The 24,370-nt window shown below is 44.0% G+C and overlaps 1 protein-coding gene and 1 non-coding gene across 3 annotated transcripts in view; one reads left to right on the top strand and one right to left on the bottom strand.

Annotated features, from left to right (window-relative positions):
• The window catches only part of LOC126203084 (glucose dehydrogenase [FAD, quinone]-like), a 195,628-nt gene that overhangs the window by 89,602 nt on the left and 81,656 nt on the right, over positions 1–24,370 (bottom strand). The window lies entirely within an intron of this gene.
• Trnap-cgg (transfer RNA proline (anticodon CGG)) lies at positions 10,822–10,896 on the top strand. Its single transcript has one exon. It is a non-coding gene; the product is annotated as a tRNA-Pro (tRNA).

The following is a 24,370-nucleotide window of genomic DNA, read 5'->3' as shown; positions in this document are numbered from 1 at the left end:
TGTTTCTCTTCTGAGTTAGATGAGGAAGTTAAGTGCACAAAAGCGGGAATACACGGGTAGGTCTACGTTACTTCATAACTTGTCAGAAATGAGGAAACAATGCTGGCGGGCGGAGAGAATTAGCAGAAGTGACGGAGAACAGGAGGAAATGCCTTTAAAGTGCGAGTCAAATCGTTCGAATTGCCGCGTCTCTGCCGGAAGTCGATGACGCGGTCGAAGAACTGGACTGGTCGCTGAGTAATCCTGACGCTTGCGGCAGTCAGCGGTAGTGACGGAAGCTCTACCGAGAACTGGCCTGCAGCGAGAGAGAGACTCCCAGGCGGCGCGTTGCGTCAGTAGGAGCAGCAGGGCGCAGACCGCTGCCCTCGGTCAAGGTCACCAGGGCAGACTTCGGCGGGTCAGCGTATGAGGACGGTCCTCGCTTAGGATGATTCGGTGTCATTAACATAACTCCATTCCTGTCATTTGCATGAACACCTAAATTAATCTGGAGGGAGATGGGAGGTCTCGGTGGGGAGAGGGGGCGGGGGGTTATTTTTAGTAAATAAAGGAGTTACGCACAGTACATAGACACACCCAGTCATAGTTGTTCTATTGACCATGACGCCTTCATCTTCTCTTCCTATCCAAATCGAATTCTTTTAATGACATTCACGAGATCCTTAAAATAGAAGTACAGAGATCAAATACTGATTAAAAATTGGGACAACTTATCGTTAACTCTAAGACCGAGTCCGTCGGATCTAAGCAGTTTCCGCTCCATTACGTTAATTTTTCGTGGCAATGAGTGCGAAATTGCAGAGTCTCAATATTATTCACATTTCTCACAAATTATTATTCTTTTCATGAACAGTTTCACAAATTGTAAATCTCTTTTCAAGAAGCTTAAGTTATAATGGCTTTCGATTAAAAAAAAGAAACAAATGACATGAGAGTATGGCATCGTTGGCCGGAGGCCCCTATTCGGGGAAGTCTTATTTCATTATTTTGGCGTGTCGCCAACTTTTCACCTACATAAACAAACGATTCAAGAGAACAGATCCTCGCAGCGCCAGTTTTTGAAGCTCGTAGGCAGTTGTAAGTGAAGCGACATCATGCGACGAAGTTAAACACCTGTCGTAACTAACGCGTAAGGTGGCATTACAGCGAACAACTGGGCTGTTTCCACATGTAAACTGATTAATGCGTATGGCGGTGGGGAAATGGGCGAATAAGAATTCATGTCTATGGAAACGCGGTCTAAATAGTGATATTGTTGTTGCTGCGGTCTTTAGTCCTGAGACTAGTTTGATGCAGCTCTCCATGCTACTCTATCCTGTGCAAGCTTCTTCGTCTCCCAGTACTTACTGCAACCTACATCCTTCTGAATCTGCTTAGTGAATTCATCTATTCATCTCTTGGTCTCCCTCTACGATTTTTACCCTCCACGCTGCCCTCCAATGATAAATATGTGATCCCTTGATGCCTCAGAACATGTCCTACCAAACGGTCCCTTCTTCTTGTCAAGTTGTGCCACAAACTCCTCTTCTCCCCAATTCTATTCAATACCTCCTCATTAGTTATGTGATATACCCATCTAATCTTCTTCATTCTTCTGTAGCACCACATTTCAAAAGCTTCTATTCTCTTCTTGTCCAGACTATTTATCGTCCATGTTTTACTTCCATACATGGCTACACTCCATACAAATACTTTCAGAAACGACTTACTGACATTTAAATCTAAACTCGATGTTAACAAATTTCTCTTCTTCAGAAACGCTTTCCTGGCCATTGCCAGTCTACATTTTATATCCTCTCTACTTCGACCATCATCAGTTATTTTGCTCCCCAAATAGCAAAACTCCTTTACTACTTTAAGTGTCTCATTTCCTAATCTAATTCCCTCAGCATCACCCAACTTAATTCGACTACATTCCATTATCCTCGTTTTGCTTTTGTTGATGTTCATCTTATATCCTCCTTTCAAGACACTGTCCATTCCGTTCAACTGCTCTTCCAAGTCCTTTGCTGTCTCTGACAGAATTACAATGTCATCGGCGAACCTCAAAGTTTTTATTTCTTCTCCAAGGATTTTAACCCCTACTCCGAATTTTTCTTTTGTTTCCTTTACTGCTTGCTCAATATACAGATTGAATAACATTGGGGAGAGGCTACAACCCTGTCTCACTCCCTTCCCAACCATTGCTTCCCTTTCATGCCCCTCGACTCTTATAACTGCCATCTGATTTCTGTACAAATTGTAAATAGCCTTTCGCTCCCTGTATTTTACCCCTGCCTCCTTTAGGATTTGAAAGAGCTTTCTCTAAGTCTACAAATGCTAGAAACGTAGGTTTGCCTTTCCTTAATCTTTCTTCTAAGATAAGTCGTAAGGTTAGTATTGCCTCACGTGTTCCAACAAGAAAAGTATGGAAACCATGTGAGAATATGAGATCTCAAGAAAATGAGAAAAATGGCTGTATCCGGGATCTATATAGCAGCAAAATCAAAGTAATGGGCGATAAAGAAAGAGATACAATCTAGCTACCGACGTGAAATCCGTGGAAGTGAAACAGTGATTCAGATAATGGGCTGTTCGTGTACCGCCGAACGTGCGGTGCTAGCCACCAAAAAGAAGTGACTGGCCGGATATACACCGCGTCTGCGGACTTGACTGATTGAGGAGAGTAAGAAATAGAAGATAACACTAGGTGTAGTTTTACCTCGCGCACAGCTGGCTGTGCAGAAGTTTTATTGTTCAGTCGTTGTCTTCGATTGTGAGTCAGCGCTATGGAGGACGACTAAGGTTTAGCGTCCTGCTAGCGTCGAGGTCATTAAGTCTAAGTACCGCCACGACGAAGGCGTTCTGGAAAATCGTGTTCTCATACAAAACGTCACGAGATTCACCTTAACAGGATTAGAGAAATCACGGGGAACCTGAAAGTGTATTTTCCCTCCTGGCTACTTCCGGGTTTGAGTACAGTAACATGAGTGACATAGATAACAGTGGCAGTGGAATTGAGAAACAGCTGAAATTGTTAAAATTGAACGAAGCTCAATGGAATCCCTATTAGATTCTAGATTGAATTTGCGGCTGAGCTAGCCCCTCTTTGAACTATAATTTACAATAAGTATCTTTGACAAAAAGAATACCCAGTAGTTGGAAGAAAGCACAGGTCATCCCATCTACAAGGAACGTAGCAGAAGTGATCCCGAACTAGTGTCCAGTACCCTTGACATCCATTTGCCGCAGAATCTTAGAACATATCCTGACATCAAACATAATGTTTCGAGCAAAATGACCTCCTCCATTCCAACCAGCACAGATTCTGCGAACATCGATCGTGTGAAACACAACTCACACCTTTCTCGTATGACACACTGAAAGCCACAGATGACATCAAGGTAGTCAGGTAGTGAAGTATTTCTCGATTTCCGAAAAGCATTTGATTCAGCAGCATATGATCAAAAGTAAGATTGTATGGGGTATCAAACGAAATTTGCGACTAGACTGAGGTTTTCTTCTCAGGTGGAACGCAGCATATTATCTTGGGTGGAGAGTCATCCACAAATATAGAAGTAACTTCGAGTATATACCTGGTAAGTGTGTTGAGTCCTTGCTGTTCCCATTGTCTGTCTTCTCTGTATACGTTCAGTATTCCCTGTTAGTGCTATCTGGTACGGTCTCTCATACTTGAACAGTATTCTAGGATGGGTCCCGAGAGTGAATTGTAACCAATCTCCTTTGTAGACTGATTGAATTTCCCTAGTACTCTATCAATAAACCGAAGTCAACTACCGGCGACTATGTGATCGTTCTGTTTCATGTCCCTACAATGCGTTACACACAGATATTTGTATGAATTTACCGAATCCAACTGTGTCACATTGGTAATGTTGTCATATGTACAACGATTTTTCATTTTGTGAAACGCAAAGTTTTACATTTCTGAACATTTAACTCAAGTTGTCAGCCTTTACAACACTTGAAAACCGTATTAAGATCCGATTGAATATTTGTATAGCTTGTTTCAGTCAGTACTTCACTGTAGATAACTCACTTATCTGCGAAAACATGATGTTAGTATTAAGGTTGTCCGCCAGGTGGTTAAAATACAACACGAACAGCAAGAGATTCAACACACTACCCTAGCATCACCAGTAGTTACTTCCACGTCTGTCGGTGACTCTCCACACAAGACAACATGCTGCGTTCCCCAGCCAAGAAATCAGTCCAGTCACAAACTTCGTTTCGTACCTCATACAATCGTACTTTTGATGATATCTGTGGATGAGGTACTGAGTCAAATGCTTTCCGGAAGTCGAGAAATACTGCATCTACCTGACGTGGCTATCAGTACGTCATTTGAGAAAAGTGCGAGTTAGATTTCACAGGATCGGTATTTCCAGAAGCGGTGCTGATTGGAATGGAGGAGGTCATTCTGTTCGATGTACCTCACTATGTTTCATCTCAGAATATGCTGTCAGATTGTACAACAGATGGATGTTAAAACTATTGTACTGTAGTTTTGTGGATCACTTCTACTCTCCTTCTTGTAAACTGGCGTGTCGTGGACAATCATTGATTGATTATAGTTATACGAGAGGCTAACTTAGCCGCAAATTGAATGTGGAATCTTATAGGGATTCCATTGGGCCCTGGAAATTTGTTCAATTTTAACAATTCCAGCTATTCCTCAGCGAGAGTGACATTATCATCTGTTTAATTCATCTTTTGAGAAGTACGAATTGGGGCAATATTCTGGGTACGTACAATCAGAATTTATTTGTGTTTTGTGATACATCATTTGACAAGACTTGTGGATAACACAAAAATATATAGAAATGGAGCATCAGCTTCATAAATCGATGGAAACCATGCAAGACAGGCGTACAAGGTGTGAGATCAGAATAGACCAGAATCAAGACCAAGCAGAGTTGCGTGCTGGTGAAGAAAAACTGGCACTCATTGCGTTGTAGCCACAGGGCTTTGTCTCACCATCTGCTCTAAAGTGGGGGAAGAACAGAGGCCTTCCTTACCGCCTGGAGTGAGAAACCGGCGTTTCTCCGTAAATGAATTGCAACATCCCGTCTCCATTGCACCCTTCCGTGTACCAAGAAATTAAACCGTTTCCCTCTTCGCTCTTTCCTCTTTGTAACGCTTCCACATGTGGCCGACACGGTTATCTCTGATAGTGAGACGGAAGTTCCTGTCTGGATAATTTCAAACACTGTGACGCTTGCTAACGAAAGCGATACGCCGCAGAATGGCGTACTTAGACGCTGTGGAAGGGGGATTGTAGTGTATCCTTAGAAAAGTACGACGAGAGATCCAGAAACATTTCTTTATTATCCTATGGGCCAACACAAAACGCACCTTGGTTGAACGGAAAGAGGTTTTGTTCTCATCCTCATCATTTTCATTTCCAGAGACTATGCGTGGTGCCTATTTCGTCTTCGTGGGTTGCCTTATTTATGTCGTCTCTTCTTGGACTTCAGAGACTGGTTTTCCCGTGTGGTACATTTTCATAGCCTGTAGCGTAAATCCCTGTTCTGTTATTCTTTCCACATGGACTTTCCATTCACCTGTATATTCATTTATTACATTTATTCGTTCAACTTTTAACTTGACATAATGTCTTAATTTTTTATGTTATTTTTTAATTTATTAATTTTACAGGTTAGTGAGCTCAGTGGCTGTGGAATTCCATTTGGGAAATCGTTAGGGAATTCAATATTCCGAGATTGACATCGTCAATAGTCTGCCGATAATACCAAATTTCAGGACAACTTAGTGGCCGACGGCCTTCACTTAACGACCGAGAGCAGCAGCTCTTGCGTAGAGCTGTTAGTGCTAACAGACAAGCAACACTGCATGAAATATTCGCAGAAGTCATTGTGGGATGTAAGACTAACGTATCCGTTAGGATATCGGCGGAAATTGGTGACAATGGGCTATGGCCGATGCGAGTGCCTTTGCTAACAGCGCGTCATGGCCTTAGAACACCTCTCGTGGGCCCTAGACGACTGGGGAACCGTGGCGTGGCCAGATGAGTCCCGATTTCAGATGGTGTAGGTTGATGATAAGAGTCCGATTGTGTCGCTGACCACACGTAGCCATGGACGCAAGCTGTCAACAAGGCACTGTGCAAGCTAGTGTTGGCTCCATAGTGATGCCTGCAACAAATGAACCTTTCATTAACTGCAATGCTAATGTTCAGCTACTTGAAGACCTTTTGCAGCCATTCATGGGCTTCATATTCCCAAAAAAAAACAATGGAATTTTTATGGGTGGCAGTTCGCCGTGTCACCGAGCTAAAATTGTTCGTGATCGGTTTAAAGGACATTCTGGACAATTCGAAGGAATGATTTGGTCACCCAGATCCGCGCGATATGAATCCCTTCGAACAATATGGGACATGATCGTGAAGTCAGTTCGCGCACAACATTCTGCGGAGTTAACACTTTCTCAGTATTTCTGCAGGGGACTTACGACTTCTTGAGGCCATCAGTCTCTGCTCCACGCCAGGCAAAATGTGGTCAGACACGATATTAAGAGATATCCTATGCCTTCTGTCACCTCAAGTATACACAGTTTGCACTTGTAATAACTGTCTTACTGTGTTAAACCTTACACGTGAGATATAACTCTTAATGAGTAGATAAAGACAGCATATTAAATTTTTTGAATTTGGTTAGTAATTATATGAAATATTGAAAATGAAATTTTTGTTACCTCTGGGAACGAGACATGCCAGCTTAATGGTTCAAATGGCTCTGAACACTATGGGACTTAACATCTGAGGTCATCAGTCCCCTAGAACTTAGTACTTAAACCTAACTAACCTAAGGACATCACACACACCCATGCCCGAGGCAGGATGCGAACCTGCGACCGTAGCGGTCGCGCGGTTCGAGACTGAAGCGCCTAGATCCGCTCGGCCACAGCGGCCGGCCATACCAGCTTAACTATTTAATAATTTAGAGTGGTCAGCTATTGTATACAACAGTCTGAAATGAGCCAGAGGTAATCGAAGAATTTTAATTATCACCTCGGAAGAAATAAATTTGCGCAATTAATTTTTGGTCTGTTTGCAGGTATGCAAGTACAGTCTTCGTACACGGTGATCCCTGCACCACATTACCGCAGGAAGTCGATAGAGGATTCAAAACAAAATGCGGCAGCCCATTGATTCAGTGGAGCATCGTGATGCATTTCGTTTTCGGCAGCAGTGGGTATGTTGCAGTTGCATCAGGCCAACGCAGACGGCTGGGGAAGTGATCCAGGAGTGTGCTGACTCAGCGGCGGGCTCGCTGGTGGGCGTGGCTCGGGCTGCAGCGCTGTGGTAGGCCAGCGGCAGGAGACCGGCCCACGTGGCCGTGACGTCACTGCGGTCGCGCAGGTTCCGGCTGCACGCACTTCACGGTCACATTGCTTCACTGCCGACTGCTGAGAAGCGAATGGGCATCGCAATGTTTCCCGCACGCCAAGATCTGCTGCAATCCGTTTCTTAATACAAAGCACAGGCGTGATTAAAACACGAGGACGAAATTATCGATAGCCTTTTACTGGCATGTTCTCCATCGAATGAACCAACCAACCAGTCAATCATGACTCTCGACCTGTCCTCAGTGTCGCACTAGAGATGAGAAATGATCTCTGTACTCTCGCTTTAAACTCGCCAGCGGGTCCTATTACGTCATCTCAGGATTCACCGTTCTCCCGCGCAGCCCACTAAACTGAAAATTCGTCCCTTGAATCAAAGCCTTCTGGTAGAAGTGAACGATACTATTCTCTAATACAATGACTAATGAGATAGCAGAAAACATTGTGTCATATATATATATATATATATATATATATATATATATATATATGTGTGTGTGTGTGTGTGTGTGTGTGTGTGTATTTAAATGTACAGGGTGTTTCAAAAATGACCGGTATATTTGAAACGGCAATAAAAACTAAACGAGCAGCGATAGAAATACACCGTTTGTTGCAATATGCTTGGGACAACAGTACATTTTCAGGCGGACAAACTTTCGAAATTACAGTAGTTACGATTTTCAGCAACAGTTGGCGCTGCAAGTGATGTGAAAGATATAGAAGACAACGCAGTCTGTGGGTGCGCCATTCTGTACGTCGTCTTTCTGCTGTAAGCGTGTGCTGTTCACAACGTGCAAGTGTGCTGTGGACAACATGGTTTATTCCTTAGAACAGAGGATTTTTCTGGTGTTGGAATTCCACCGCCTAGAACACAGTGTTGTTGCAACAAGACGAAGTTTTCAACGGAGGTTTAATGTAACCAAAGGACCGAAAAGCGATACAATAAAGGATCTGTTTGAAAAATTTCAACGGATTGGGAACGTGACGGATGAACGTGCTGGAAAGGTAGGGCGACCGCGTACGGCAACCACAGAGGGCAACGCGCAGCTAGTGCAGCAGGTGATCCAGCAGCGGCCTCGGGTTTCCGTTCGCCGTGTTGCAGCTGCGGTCCAAATGACGCCAACGTCCACGTATCGTCTCATGCGCCAGAGTTTACACCTCTATCCATACAAAATTCAAATGCGGCAACCCCTCAGCGCCGCTACCATTGCTGCACGAGAGACAAATGGTTCAAATGGCTCTGAGCACTATGGGACTCAACTGCTGTGGTCAGTCCCCTAGAACTTAGAACTACTTAAACCTAACTAACCTAAGGACATCACACACAGCCATGCCTGAGGCAGGATTCGAACCTGCGACCGTAGCAGTCGCACTGTTCCGGACTGCGCGCCTAGAACCGCGAGACCACCGCGGCCGGCCGCACGAGAGACATTCGCTAACGATATAGTGCACAGGATTGATGACGGCGATATGCATGTGGGCAGCATTTGGTTTACTGACGAAGCTTATTTTTACCTGGACGGCTTCGTCAATAAACAGAACTGGCGCATATGGAGAACCGAAAAGCCCCATGTTGCAGTCCCATCGTCCCTGCATCCTCAAAAAGTACTGGTCTGGGCCGCCATTTCTTCCAAAGGAATCATTGGCCCATTTTTCAGATCCGAAACGATTACTGCATCACGCTATCTGGACATTCTTCGTGAATTTGTGGCGGTGCAAACTGCCTTAGACGACACTGCGAACACCTCGTGGTTTATACAAGATGGTGCCCGGCCACATCGCACGGCCGACGTCTTTAATTTCCTGAATGAATATTTCGATGATCGTGTGATTGCTTTGGGCTATCCGAAACATACAGGAGGCGGCGTGGATTGTCCTCCCTATTCGCCAGCCATGAACCCCTGTGACTTCTTTCTGTGGGGACACTTGAAAGACCAGGTGTACCGCCAGAATCCAGAAACAATTGAACAGCTGAAGCAGTACATCTCATCTGCATGTGAAGCCATTCCGCCAGACACGTTGTCAAAGGTTTCGGGTAATTTCATTCAGAGACTACGCCATATTATTGCTACGCATGGTGGATATGTGGAAAATATCGTACTATAGAGTTTCCCAGACCGCAGCGCCATCTGTTGTTGAAAATTGTAACTACTGTAATTTCGAAAGTTTGTCTGCCTGAAAATGTACTGTTGTCCCAAGCATATTGCAACAAACGGTGTATTTCTATCGCTGCTCGTTTAGTTTGTATTGCCGTTTCAAATATACCGGTCATTTTTTAAACACCCTGTATGTATGTGTACGTACACATTTATGCATATATATATATATATATATATATATATATATATATATATATATATATATATATATATATATATAGGGTGTCAATTATCCAACTGTATGAAATAAAATCATCATAGCTTGTTTCAAATGGCTCTGAGCACTATGGGACTTAACATCTGAGGTAATCAGTCCCCTAGAACTTAGAACTACTGAAACCTAACTAACCTAAGGAGATCACATACATCCATGCCCGAGGCAGGATTCGAACCTGCGACCGTAGCATCATCATAGCTTCTGAACGGTTTGCTTTGGGACGTTCAGGTTGCACCTGCCGCGGGGCATGATGGAAATTAATTTGATGTGAATATGGTTTGGTTTAGCGACGAAGCGAACTTTCATTTGGATGGGTTCGTCAATAAGCAAAATTGGCGCATTTGGGTGACTAAGGTCAGTTTTTCGCGATCGAGAAAGGGGTGACTGTGTGGTGCGCTATGTCCATTCACGAGATAATTCCTTGCTGACACGGTGACTACCGAACGGTATGTGAAGGTTTTGGAAGATGATTTCATCCTCCTTATACACAGTGACCCTGATTTCGACACGATGTGGTTCATGCAAGACGAAGCTTGACACCATCGAAGCAGGAGAGTGTTTGATGTCCTGGACCGCATTCTGGCTCTGGGGTACGAAGAGGCTACTGCCATAGGCCTCAATTGGCCGCCATATTCTCCGGAGCTGAACACGTGCGACTCCTTTTTTTGGAGCTATATTAACGACAATGTGTACAGCAATAACTCCAAAACCACTGCTGAGCTGAAAACAGCCATTCAGGAGATTATCGACAACATCGATGTTCCGACAGCGGGTCATGCAGCACTCCTGAAAGAAATGATATTGCGGAGACATGGCTTAGCCACAGCCTGGGGGATGTTTCCAGAATGAGATTTTCACTCTGCAGCGCAGTGAGCGCTGATATGAAACTTCCTGGCAGATAAAAACTGTGTGCCGAACCGAGACTCGAACTCGGGACCTTTGCCTTTCGCGGCCAAGTGCAATATCCTTTCTCTCAGGAGTGCTAGTTCTGCAAGGTTCGTAGGAGAGCTTCTGTAAAGTTTGGAAGGTGGGAGACGAGGTACTGGCAGTAGTAAAGCTGTGAGGACGGGGCGTGAGTCGTGCTTGGGTAGCTCAGTTGGTAGAGCACTTGCCCGCGGAAGGCAAAGGTCCCGAGTTCGAGTCTCGGTCCGGCACACAGTTTTAATCTGCCAGGAAGTTTCAATCGTCACCATGTATGTTCGTATATGGATACAACTGTTTGAATGAGTACTGTACATTTACTTTAATATCCACTCAGAGAATGTCCATCAATTGCATTATTACGTCATCTTATAGGCCTGGCAAAACAAAGAGCGCATCTTATTTGCTTTTGAATCTCAGAAATGGTTCAAATGACTCTGAGCACTACGGGACTTAACATCTGAGGTCATCAGACCGCTAGAAGTTAGAACTACTTAAACCTAACTAACCTAAGGACATCACACACATCCATGCCTCAGGCAGGATTCGAACCTGCGACCGTAGCAGTTTCGCGGTTCCGCACTGAAGCGCCTAGAACCGCTCGGCCACCAGCGGCCGGCTGAATCTCAGAGAAGCATTCATTAAAGCTATTTCCCTCCTTTTAAACTATCAAGCTGCCAAACCAACAAGACAGGATATCTTGCGAAGCAAAACGGATGCACGACGTAAATCTAGAGAGGCCGCTATTTTAATGAGTATGGCAAATTTTTGTACAGCAGATTTAATCTGATGATGGGGCTTCTAGGCTACGAAATCGGTAGTTAAATAAATTATTTGCTAGAGCATTCAACCGGTTATTATTCAAGATGAATTAAATTGTTGTAGGCAGTAGATCGTGATCTCGTAATCACAGATGGTTACTCTCGCTCTCGGGGCCCCGGGTTCGATTCCCAGCCGGGTCGGGAATTTTCTCCGCTGCGTGTATCTACGTATATACTCCGCTAGCCACCAAGCGGTGTGTGGCGGAGGGCACAAATCGCACCAAAATATTTCCCCCTCTCGGTTCACTCGCGGATGTGCTGTCATAATCAACATTTCATCATCATCGACGTGCAAGTCGCCGATGCGGCGTCATCTAAAAAGACTTACCAGGCGGTTGAATTTGCCGGAAGGGGGACCCCGGCCGCAAACGCCATACGCATATTTCATTTTTTTCACTTTGTTACCGAGTGTGTGAGGACAGAACAGGAAAACCGAGGTCAACGACGTATACGGACCCTGCGGCGTGCGTCGCAACACGTGACACAACACGTCTTACACGAGTCCCAGCGACTGTCTCCAGCGGTTGTATTAGACAACTGTAATACTTCGTAGCTGTGCGTCTAATATACTCACGCTCTCGATAACATATTACAAAGTTAAGGGCTAGTGGCTACATTCTCACTGACATACTGATTTCCCGCCTGGCTCCAGTCGTAGCCGAGCGTTCGCGAGATACATTGAACAGCCAAACCACTATGACCATTGCTCACCGCCACGTTGGATGCCGCCAGGCTGTAAAAAAAGTATGTAAGCGTAGCAGACACGGACGGTGGATCATCCCAGCGAAGACATGGGCTGCAAATGAGGAAATCCATTGACATAAGCGATTTTGAGAAAGGGGAGATTACTATTACGGAAAGCCTGTGGACGAGTATCTCGAAAACGACGAAGATGGACGAATGTTCACGTGGTACTGTCGTGAGCACCTATGGAAAGAGGTAGAAGGACAGTGACACTACCACTAGGCGCTAAATAGTCGGGCGTCCACAACTCCTCACAGAATGTGGGGTTTGGAGGCTTGTGTGGTCTGTAAAGTAGGATAGATGGTGGTCTGTGGGTTCTCTGCCGAAAGAGGTGCTTCGGAGAACACCGGTAATCGTACATTGTTGAACTTGCACTGCCAGATCCGAACTAACTGCTGGTACGTTCCAACTGACTGATCAACACTCAGTCCAGCAAAAATAATACGGCAGGGCTTATATTGAAAAGCGCTGCTGCTGCCGCTCACGGGCAGGCAAGGCAGCAACTCAGCGACACCAGTAATTGAAAATTAACATAACGAGGTAGCAGTACGGTAAAAAAAATTACAAGATGTTAAATAAGAGGTGGCACGAACACGAGCCACGGACGGCTCAACCACGCTCTGCTACCAGGCTGTACTGCTTTTCTTATTGGTGTTTGATTGCGTATTTTAATGGCTCGTAGCCGATGGTTTGAATTTGTATGCTTTTAGTTGGGCTTTAAATAATGGGCCTTCAGCCGTTTTAAAATTGAAAGTTCCTTACTTGTCAAGTCTTGAATTTTTTGCGCTTTCACCATCGTTTCCAATGTTGACCGAAAGACATCGTCAATTACGATTGCAGAGAGCACCGGACTATCGTAACTCGACGTCGATCAATGACAACGTGTCGGCTCTTGGGTGAATCACATTTTTACTACACTAGGTCGTCGGTCGTCTCCACAAACACTGTCATCGAGGTGAACGGCGACTCAAAAACGTGCAGCGCGCCACGAACGCAGACTCTATGGGTGACATTCTCCTGCGGTTGCATGAGACCTCTGGTAGTAATGACAGCTGCGAACCACATGCATCCCTTCACGCTTGATGTCTTCCCCGATGCTGATGTCATTTTTCTGCAGTATAACTGTCCGTGTGTCGGAGCCACAACCGTGCTACAGTGGCTTGAGGTGCATTATAGTGAACTTATGTTTATATCGGGCCTGAAGTAAGTCCTATAGTACCATCTGGTCGCTATCGGGCTCCATCACGGGGTACACAGACCAGCTGCCCGTTATTTACGGGAATTACATGACCTATGCGTAGAGATTAATGCCACATAAATGGCTCTGAGCACTATGCGACTTAACTTCTGAGGTCATCAGTGCCCTAGAACTTAGAGCTAATTAAACCTAACTAACCTAAGGACATCACACACATCCATGCCCGAGGCAAGATTCGAACCTGCTACCGTAGCGGTCGCTCGATTCCAGACTGCAGCGCCTAGAACCGCTCGGCCACTCCGGCCGGCAATGCCACATACCTCCACAAAGCTACCAACAAACAGTCAGACACGCAGACTCATTGATGTATTGTGGTCCAAAGATGGACAAGCAAGCTATTAAGCAAGTACTCATAACGTTTTGATCATCAGTGTATATCTGCCAAGGCAACTAGCGTGACGTCGCAAGTTCTTTGTGGGGACCGTATTTCATGTGAGCACGGAAGTACATGCCCATTCAGTAGCCTTAAAAAAAAAACCATCCTAGAATATTGCTATTGTAGGGGTGACCCACACGAAGTAATTGAAGCAGGCTATATACACTGGTGCGGAATACTTAGTACGACAAGACCACGTCGTGCCTTTTGAAATATTCGGGGGACCTTGATAAATACTAACTTTGAATAAAAGTGTCATTTCTGTTCGTTTCACTACCTTTCGTGTTATAGCGCAGCATTTTTTCTATTTATGGTCCACATTTTATCGAGATATGTTACTTAGGAGTGACTCATCATTCGAAAGTTACTTCCACCCTTAAGTTTTGCACACCAGTTTATATCGCGCACAAGGAAAAGCAGCACGAATGTTCGCATGTTCGACCCGCCGGAGGGTATGACGGAAACACTGAAAGAACTGAAATGGGATAAGGTTTAAGATATGCTTCAACTATACCGTGCTTGGCTACCTACAAAGTTGTAAGAACTAGTATTAATTGAGGAGTGTAGGAATACACTGCAGCGTCCTACGTATCTCTCCCGTAGGCATCGCGAAGACAAGATCTACATGTATATTCTGCAAGCCACATTGCTGTGTGTGTTTGAGGGTACTTGTGCCCCACTGTGCGGTGCTCTTCTTTGAATCTCCTCTATTTCCTCAATCAGTCTTATCAGGTAGGAGCCTCACACAAACGTGCAATATTCAAGTATTGGCCGAACGAGGGCTCTATAAGCTGCTTCTTTTGTTGATGGACTAGGGTCTCTGAGGATTCTTCCAATGAATCTTTGTGGTATATTTTATTCGGTCGTTCCAGTTCACATCTCTACGTACTAGCATTTCTCGATATTTTATGGAAATAACTGCTCCCAGTGATTGTTCTCTACAATCTGGTAACCATACGATGGAAATGGAAATGAGCGTTTGGCGTCATTGGCTGGGAGGGCCATTGCGGGGCAGGTCCGGCCACCTTGATGCAGGTCTTATTACATTCGACGCCACATTGGACGACTTGCGCGCCGGATGGGGATGAAATGATGATGAAGACAACACAACACCCAGTCCCTGAGCGGAGAAAATCCCCAACCCAGCCGGAAATCGAACCGGGCCCGTAGGACGGCAATCCGTCACGCTGACCACTCAGCTACCGGGGCCGACAACCATACGATAAAGGGTCTGTATTCGCAATATCTCAGTTTATGTTCGGGGTCAGTTGCCAGTCAGTGCATCAAGCGTAGATCCTTTGCAGATCTTCCTACACTTCGATACAGTTTTCTAGAGTTGCGACTTCTCTGTATAAAACAGCGTCATCTCCGAAAAGCCTCATGGAATTTCCGACGTTACTCATTCTATCATTTATATAAAGGCTGGACCATTTCAGTTCATAACGGGGAATGAATCTGGATAGAGATGAGATACAGTAAAATGTTTGACATAGAAATTGTAGATGTCAAAGAGGGTTACGCATTCCTAATAATGTCCGTGACTTTGAACGTAATTTTCAAGGTGATATGCAGGTCAAAGAGTTTTTGTTTGAAGTGGCAACCATAATATTTGACTTAAGATTTCAAAAGAGTGGCAAATTTTACGTATAGAATGATACATTATTCAACGTCATGGCAAGATTCAATGAAGGTCAAGCAAATAAATACATGTTTAGTTCTAGTTGGGATTAGCTCGGAATAGAGGAGGGATACAAATGGCTCTGAGCACTATGGGACTCAACATCTTAGGTCATAAGTCCCCTAGAACTTAGAACTACTTAAACCTAACTAACCTAAGGACATCACACACACCCATGCCCGAGGCAGGATTCGAACCTGCGACCGTAGCAGTCCCGCAGAGGAGGGATACAACAAAATACAATGTTACATGCAAATTGGAAGGGGCATAAGGTGTCACGAATCATTACCAATAACCATGATCTTTAAGGTAATTATCGAAGGTCATTCGAAGGTTGAGTTTTGTTTTATGAACCCCTATTTATGACGTCAGATTCGGAAAGAGCAAATGGAGATTTGAACTTAAAGTTTTAATTAAAGTGTTTATTGGCAAAAGCAAAAATGAAAACGCCACAACGTATAAATGTTATTGTGGCATTTGCAAGACACAACAATCATAAATAGAACGTAGATCATTGATTTACGTGCCGCCGAGTGCCCCCCGCACCTGTCTTTCCTCGGGATGTCTCTTCCAATTTGTATCTAACATTGTATTTTGCCTATTGCAAGTCAATCCCTGCTACGACTAGCCGGCCGTTGTGGCCGAGCGGTTCTAGGCGCTTCAGTCTGGAACCGCGTGACTGCTACGGTCGCAGATTCGAATCCTGCCTCGGGCATGGATGTGTGTGATGTCCTTAGGTTAGTTAGGTTTAAGTAGTTCTAAGTTCTAGGGGACTGATGACCACAGATGTTAAGTCCCGTAGTGCTCAGAGCCATTTGAACCATTCTTTGCTACGACTAAAAACATATTTCATCAGGCTACCTTCCATTCAGAAGGCTGTTGCACGCAGCGACTCTTATATTGTAAATAATAGATTTCGGCTATCCGTCGTCCTTTCTAGCCGAAATCTAGACCTGCCAATAAAATTTCAAAAGGACGACGGATAGCTGAAATCTATTATTTACAAGTCAAAAACATATTTGCTTATTTGATCGTCACTGAACCTAGCCATGACCTTCAATAATGTATGATTTTATCCGTAAAATCTGCCGTTCTTTTCAATTCTCGAATGAAACATTACGGTATCCATTAAAAAAAATCGTTTAACCTCCAAATCACCTTGAAAATCACGTTCAAGGTCGCAGCCATTAGTAGCAATTAGTGACCCTCTTTCACTTTTATCTAAAATTTTTGCTGTATCTCATCTCAGTCCCGAGTTATTCCTCATTATGGATTAAAATGGTCCACTCCGTATATTGTGAAAAGTAATGGTCCTATAACACTCCCCTGCGCCACGTCCGAAGTTACTTTTGCATGTGAAGACTTCTCTCCGGAATTACATGCTGTGGTCTGTTTGCTAGAAACTCTTCAATCCAATCACGCAGTTGATCTGACACTCCGTACGCTCGTATTTTGTTCCCTAGGCAGCAGTGCGAAGCTGTATTGAATGCCTTCCAGAAGTCAAGGAACACAGAACCTATCTGGGCACCTGCTTTCTGGGTCTCGTGGATGAACGGAGCGAGATGGGTTTCACACCATCGTTGTTCTCGGTACAGTTCCTACAGATGAGATTTTCGGCCTACAGAAACGTCATCACGTAGTTGAGTAACTACATCGCGCACAGAGGCACTGAAGACAAACAAATGAGAAACTTGCGGCGACTGCGTTCTGTCACGTAGGCTCTCGGACAAAGCGGGCGTCTGAGGACAAACCAATAAGCAGATGTGAACTTCGCTAGGCGGTGCGATAAGCAAGCATGACATGAGGTCGTTGCTGGTATTGCTTTTCCTAGAAAAGCGAGTGGGAGTCACACGGAGCTCATAGCAATTACCCTTTCCGTTTAGGACGCACTTTCCTTTTGCTATGTTTGAAGATTTTACAGTTTTACAGCAGAAAAGCTGTAATTTACAGACCCACAGCTTTACCTCTCTGTACGTGCTTTTATTTTTTCCTATCTTCACTTTCGCTTACATTCCGCCACAGTGAGCCGATAAGGAATAGTAGAGAAGACCTTTCAATGGACAGATAAAGTTTTAATAAGGGTGAAACTAATTGGAGAGCATTTGGTTAAGGTCTTCATGTTCTTAAAGGGGACACGTCGTCAGAAGTGCCAGTAAGAGGTATACTAATACACATACAGAGACAGATACACACACGACGTGTGCTACACATTTCTGCTCAGATCTGCTACACTCACTGATAACCACTACTGGTCGATCATACGTAGAGCAAATTTTAATCATAAAAACCATACTAAATCATAAATCATTTGCTAATTTGTCTGTAAAAGAAAGAGTACTTCTACTCTGCTGGGCCCGCATCTTGTGCACTTATTTAGACTTTTACAGAATTAGATGCACGTATTTTGTTTCTTGTTATTCTTACGTGGTTTCACGACAAGCTTATTTCTGCCTTTGCGGCATTTTCATGTGTTCATCTAGAGAGAGTGAAATCCGTGAAACATCTTCTTTTATTTATTGCGTTGCTAATATGGGTCATGTATTTATCTTCTATAGAAACTCTATAGAAGGTTCATGACCTATACAGCCGGCCGGGGTGACGAGCGGTTCTAGGCACTACAGTCTGGAACCGCGCGACCGCTACTGTCACAGGTTCGAATCCTGCGTCGGGCATGGATGTGTGTGATGTCCTTAGGTTAGTTAGATTTAAGTAGTTCAGTTCTAGGGGACTGGTGACCTCAGAAGTTAAGTCCCATAGTGCTCAGAGCCGTTTGAACCATTTTTTTACCTATACATAACCCATATTAAGAATGCAGTAAACAAACGAAATGACGTTCCAAGATGTTTTATGGGTGTCACTCTATTTAGACGAACACTTTTACAGAATTAGATGCACGTATTTTGTTTCTTGTTATTCTTACGTGGTTTCACGACAAGCTTATTTCTGCCTTTGCGGCATTTTCATGTGTTCATCTAGAGAGAGTGAAATCCGTGAAACATCTTCTTTTATTTATTGCGTTGCTAATATGGGTCATGTATTTATCTTCTATAGAATATAGAAGGTTCATGACCTATACAGCCGGCCGGGGTGACGAGCGGTTCTAGGCACTACAGTCTGGAACCGCGCGACCGCTACTGTCACAGGTTCGAATCCTGCGTCGGGCATGGATGTGTGTGATGTCCTTAGGTTAGTTAGATTTAAGAAGCAAGCTTGTCGTGAACCAATGTAAAAACAGCAAAAAATTTACTATTTGCAGCTAGTTTTGTAAAAGTATTAAGAAGATGCCGTGTAGTAAAAAAAAAATCGTTTCAGTGAACAGACAGTTTCTCTTCTTCTTACTAAGTACAAAGTCTTCATTCGAATATTCTGACTCTTATTAAACAAATAACAACGCAAGAAATTGAAATTCATCGCGGAAAATATGACCCCTTACTGGCCAAAACTGGTTTTCGACAGGGCGCCGATCTGTCTTTTCTCCTTTTTAACGTCGTTCTGGACAAAAACATGCGAGAGTGCGAACTAACAGTAAATTCAAAACTACTGGGAACCTGTATGAGCGAGAACGATACAAAGACGAAAAAAAACATGTGTACTAGTTGTGGTGTCACCGCCAGACACCACACTTGCTAGGTGGTAGCTTAAATCGGCCGCGGTCCATTAGTACATGTCGGACCCGCGTGTCGCCACTGTCAGGATCGCAGATCGAGCGCCACCACATGGCAGGTCTAGAGAGACGTACGAGCACTCGCCCCAGTTGTACGGACGACGTTGCTAGCGACTACACTGACGAAGCCTTTCTCTCATTTGCCGAGAGACAGTTAGAATAGCCTTCAGCTAAGTTAATGGCTACGACCTAGCAAGGCGCCATTTGTACCATTGCATGTATCTCAAGATAGTCTCACTTGTATCATCAAGAATGCTGTATACCAAAGGACGATATAAAAGTTAAGTGTTCTAGTAGCTACGTTCTTTTCTTTATCACATTCATTACGAATCCTGTTCCAGACTTAACGCCAGACGGCGTGAGTTGACGCGTGCCCTTTCGGCTACTTCACTGTGGACTGGCTGCCTTAACCGTCCACTACACTAGTCTTTCAGATGACATGGTAATCTTAGAAAATATCAAACCACTGCAGTGAAACACAGAAACCCTCAAAGAATGTGCTGAAAAGACTTCACTTACAAATTTTTTTTCGAGAAACTCAATTCTCGTGCTCAAAACTCGATCTTGAAAAAAACCTGTTGGGAAAGTATAGTCTATTCGCGAGAGTTTCGTATTTCAAATATATTGCCTAGATCCTTGAACCTACTGGGGCAGCGAACAGTAGAGAGCATTCGACTATAGAAACACAGGAACACCTGCAGGAGAACTTAAAAAATTTAAAATAAAAATCTCTGTCCACACTTACAAAAATCGGGCAGTGCAAAACAGTTATCAAGCCAGAAACCCTATATTACAGCGAAACTCACACTCTAAAGGCGATATCGTGAGTGAGAAACGGGTAGTTATGGGCAAGGTTCCTGAACAAAACGGTACGAAAGATGGCTACAGACTAAAATCCTGAAAAATAACAGAGAAATTTATCGAGTGCAAACCGTAAACGTGATAGATTAAGGAAAGGCAAACCTACGGTTCTAACATTTGTAGACTTAGAGAAAGCGTTTGACAATGTTCACTGGAATACTCCATTTCAAATTCTGAAGGTGGCAGGGGTAAAATACAGAGAGTGAAAGACTATTTACAATTTGTACAGAAATCAGATGGCAGTTATAAGAGTCGAGGGACATGAAAGGGAAGCAGTGGTTGGGAAGGGATTTAGACAGGGTTGCAGCCTCTCCGCGATGTTATTCAATCTGTATATTGAGCAAGCAGTAAAGGAAACAAAAAAAAAAAAAAGGTTCAAATGGCTCTGAGCACTATGGGACTCAACTGCTGAGGTCATTAGTCCCCTAGAACTTAGAACTAGTTAAACCTAACTAACCTAAGGACATCACACACATCCATGCCCGAGGCAGGATTCGAACCTGCGACCGTAGCGGTCTCGCGGTTCCAGACTGTAGCGCCAGAACCGCGCGGCCACTTCGGCTGGCAGTAAAGGAAACAAATCAAAAATTCGGAGTAGGTATTAAAATCCATGGAGAAGAAATAAAAACTTTGAGGTTCGCCGATGACGTTGTAATTCTGTCAGAGACAGCAAAGGACTTAGAACAGCAGTTGAACGGAATGGTCAGCAAAACGAGGATAATGGAATGTAGTCGAATTAAGTCGGGTGATGCTGAGGGAATTAGATTAGGAAATGAGACACTTAAAGTAGTAAAGGAGTTTTGCTATTTGGGGAGCAAAATAACTGATGATGGTCGAAGTAGAGAGGATATAAAATGTAGATTGGCAATGGCAAGGAGAGCGTTTCTGAAGAATAGAAATTTGTTAACATCGAGCATAGATTTAAGTGTCAGGAAGTCGTTTCTGAAAGTATTTGTATGGAGTGTAGCCATGTATGGAAGGGAAGCATGGACGATAAATAGTTTGGACAAGAAGAGAATAGAAGCTTTCGAAATGTGGTGCTACAGAAGAACGCTGAAGATTAGATGGGTAGATCACATAACTAATGAGGAGGTATTGAATAGAATTGAGGAGTTTGTGACCCAATTTTACTAGAAGAAGGGATCGGTGGTAGGACATGTTCTGAGGCATCAAGGGGTCGCCAAGTTAGCATTGGAGGGCAGCGTGGAGGGTAAAAATCGTAGAGGAAGACCAAGAGATGAATATACTAAGCAGATTCAGAAGGATGTAGGTTGCAGTAGGTACTGGGAGATAAAGAACCTTGCACATGATAGAGTAGCATGGTGAGCGGCATTAAACCAGTCTCAGGACTGAAGCCCACAACAACAACAACATAGCGTATTTCATGCTCGATCATTGTACGCCATTCTTTTTAACTCCCTACGCACAGTCACTATCCTAGCTGGACTGCTGATAGCACTTCGGTTCCTTCGGCTGATTTCGTGCCGAATCTTACGGCCACCCATGCAACGCCTGACGGTTCCTGTCCGTCAGAACACGATGTCTGTCTCGTCCCGGTTTAGCTGAGGTGCAGTCTTCGATTCCCCACTTCACGGCCAGCAACAACGTACTTGGTCAGCTTTAGAATGGCTGAAAAGTCCCTGATGGATCTGCTGCTCAGGCGACGTCCAGTTATTAGTGCACATTGAAAGTCACTGAGCCTTCCTGACCGAACCATTCTCTTGTTACCGTTTTTCTACTGAACACATAACACTCCCCGCCACCTTTCACACTGGCGGGTCCGCTCTCTCGTGAAATCTAGTGATTAATTCAGCATTACATAGCAGTGACCGAATACTTTTGATTATATATTATAGCACACTTTTAGCCAGTCTGACTCGTGTTGTATGCTGCATTCATGGAGTTGTAAGTTTTATAGCGACCAGTGTATTGGATGCGAGAGGTGTGTGGGAAGCCGGCGCCTTTTCCTGGTTAACCATCGGGAAAGACGCGACTGGTGTTTTTTGGCGCAACGCTGGATTCCGTTCTGCCACGGCTGGGCGAAAGTAGGAGCAAGAGGGGCGCCGTCGCCACAGCGGCGGTCGTCAAACTGCGCGGCGCGAGTCAAATACTCGTGCGGGCCACGGTTCTCCGCCGAATTTTGTAATAATACGCATGTGGCACCTAACAGCCGTTACGGGCATATGCAATAATTTCACACACACACACACACACACACACACACACACACATACGCACACACACACACACACATACACACACACACACACACACACACACACATATATATATATATATATATATATATATATATATAGGGTGGACCATTGGTACGCATTGGTAAGCATCAAACGAAAAAACTACAAAGAACGAAATTCGTCTAGCTTGAAGGGGGAAACCAGATGGCGCTATGGTTGGCCCGCTAGATGGCGCTGCCATAGGTCAAACGGATAGCAGCTGCGTTTTTTTAAAAATAGGAACCCCCATTTTTATTACATATTCAAATCATGCAGTGGTGCACGGTAAGGTGTCGAAGTTGAGTGACTGTAGGAAGTAGATACAAGAAGACTTAGACAAAATTTCCTGTTGATGTGATGAATGGCAGCTAACTGTAAATGTGGAAATATGTAAGTCATGCGGATGAGTAGGGGGAAGAAATCCGTAATATTCATATAGAGTATTCCTAGTGTCCTGCTCGACGCAGCCAAGTCATTCAAATATCTGAGCGTAAAGTTGCAAAGGGATGTGAAATGGATCGAGTATGTGAGAGTTATGTTAATGAAGGTGAGTGTTCGACTTTGGTATATTGGGAGAATAAGGGATGTTGGTGCGACCTATTCTTAAGTACCACTCGAGTGTTTGGGATCCGTACCAGACAGAAGACGTCGAAGCAATTCAGTGGCGGGCTGCTTGATTTGTTGCAGGTAAGTTCTAACAACACTTAAGAGTATATGAAGTCTTCACGGGTTGTCAGCCGAGTAGCATCGTCGGCTGACAACCCGTGAAGACTTCATATATGAAATTCGCCGAGAAAGCCTGCACTCCCATATAACACTTAAGAGTTACGGAGGTGCTTGGGGAACTCAAATGGGAATCCCTGGAGGGAAGGCGACGTTCTTTTCGAGAAACACTATTGAGAATATTTAGAGAACAGGAATTTGAAGCTGGCTGCCAAACGATTCTACTGCCGCCAACATACATTGCGCATAATGACCACGAAGATAAGATACGAGAAATTAGGGCTCAGCCGGAGGCATGTAGACAATCGTTTCTGCCTCGTTCTGTTTGAAAGTGGAACAGGAGAAGAAATGACAAGTAGTGTTACAGGGTACCCTCCACTACGCGCCGTACAGTGGCTTGCGGAGTATCTGCGTAGCTATAGATATCAGAGTGAGAATGTATCACCGTTTCTCTTCCAGTGTTCACAACTCACAGGCGTGCCCCACTCGTACCGATCGGCTTCTTTGCTCTAAATTTTGACACGGAAGTAACATGGATTCGTCATCTTCAGATGCGGTATTTGTTTGTAGCAAGGAACCTTAAATTAATGAAGGTAATACAACACAAGTTTCCTTTAATTTACGTCTATGGTCACAATCTATTTTGTTTAACAGATTACCGGTTTCGATCTTTAATGTATGAAACAGATCTGATGATGGTCATTATAGACCGAAACCGGTAATCTGTTAAACAAAAAAGATTGTGACCATAGACGTAAATTAAAGGAAACTTATTACGTATACGGGTCACTGTGTTTTTTCGAGACGATGTCGCAGCTTGTGTAACACAACATAGTGAGTAGAAAGGAAAACGACATTCAAAACATTTAGTAAACATTTGTGGTCGTGTCATATGTTAAATAATGCATTCACATATAAGTTCATTTACTTATTAATCAATTAATCGTCCGTTCACGCGCACAACAAAACAATACTTCATCAGCCAATTATAGTGTCACCACTTTGGAGTCACTGAGGCCGACAACAATGGAACAGAGAAGAGTCGGCTCAGAGTGTTCCGAATGGTGCCGACTTTTAACATTCCTTACTTTTCACAGAAAAAATTTCTCCAAAACTGAGAAAGAAGATTCTCAAAGTGTACATATTTGCATCGAAATGGAACGCGAATACTGGAAAAGTCAGGGATCAATAGACGGAAGTATCTGGAATGCGATAGTACAGAAGAAGGTTAATATTAATTGCATATATAAAATACGAAAAGATGTTCTAGATCGAAATGAGGAGGAAAGACGTCAATGGAAAACAGTAGGTATGACATGCACATATTCTGCGGGGAACTGCACGCC

The sequence above is a fragment of the Schistocerca nitens genome, chromosome 9 (assembly GCF_023898315.1).
Source record: "Schistocerca nitens isolate TAMUIC-IGC-003100 chromosome 9, iqSchNite1.1, whole genome shotgun sequence".
In the NCBI taxonomy this organism is placed as follows: domain Eukaryota; kingdom Metazoa; phylum Arthropoda; class Insecta; order Orthoptera; family Acrididae; genus Schistocerca; species Schistocerca nitens.
The sequence above is the reverse complement of the archived record's forward strand: the minus strand, read 5'-3'. Positions and strand labels throughout refer to the sequence as shown.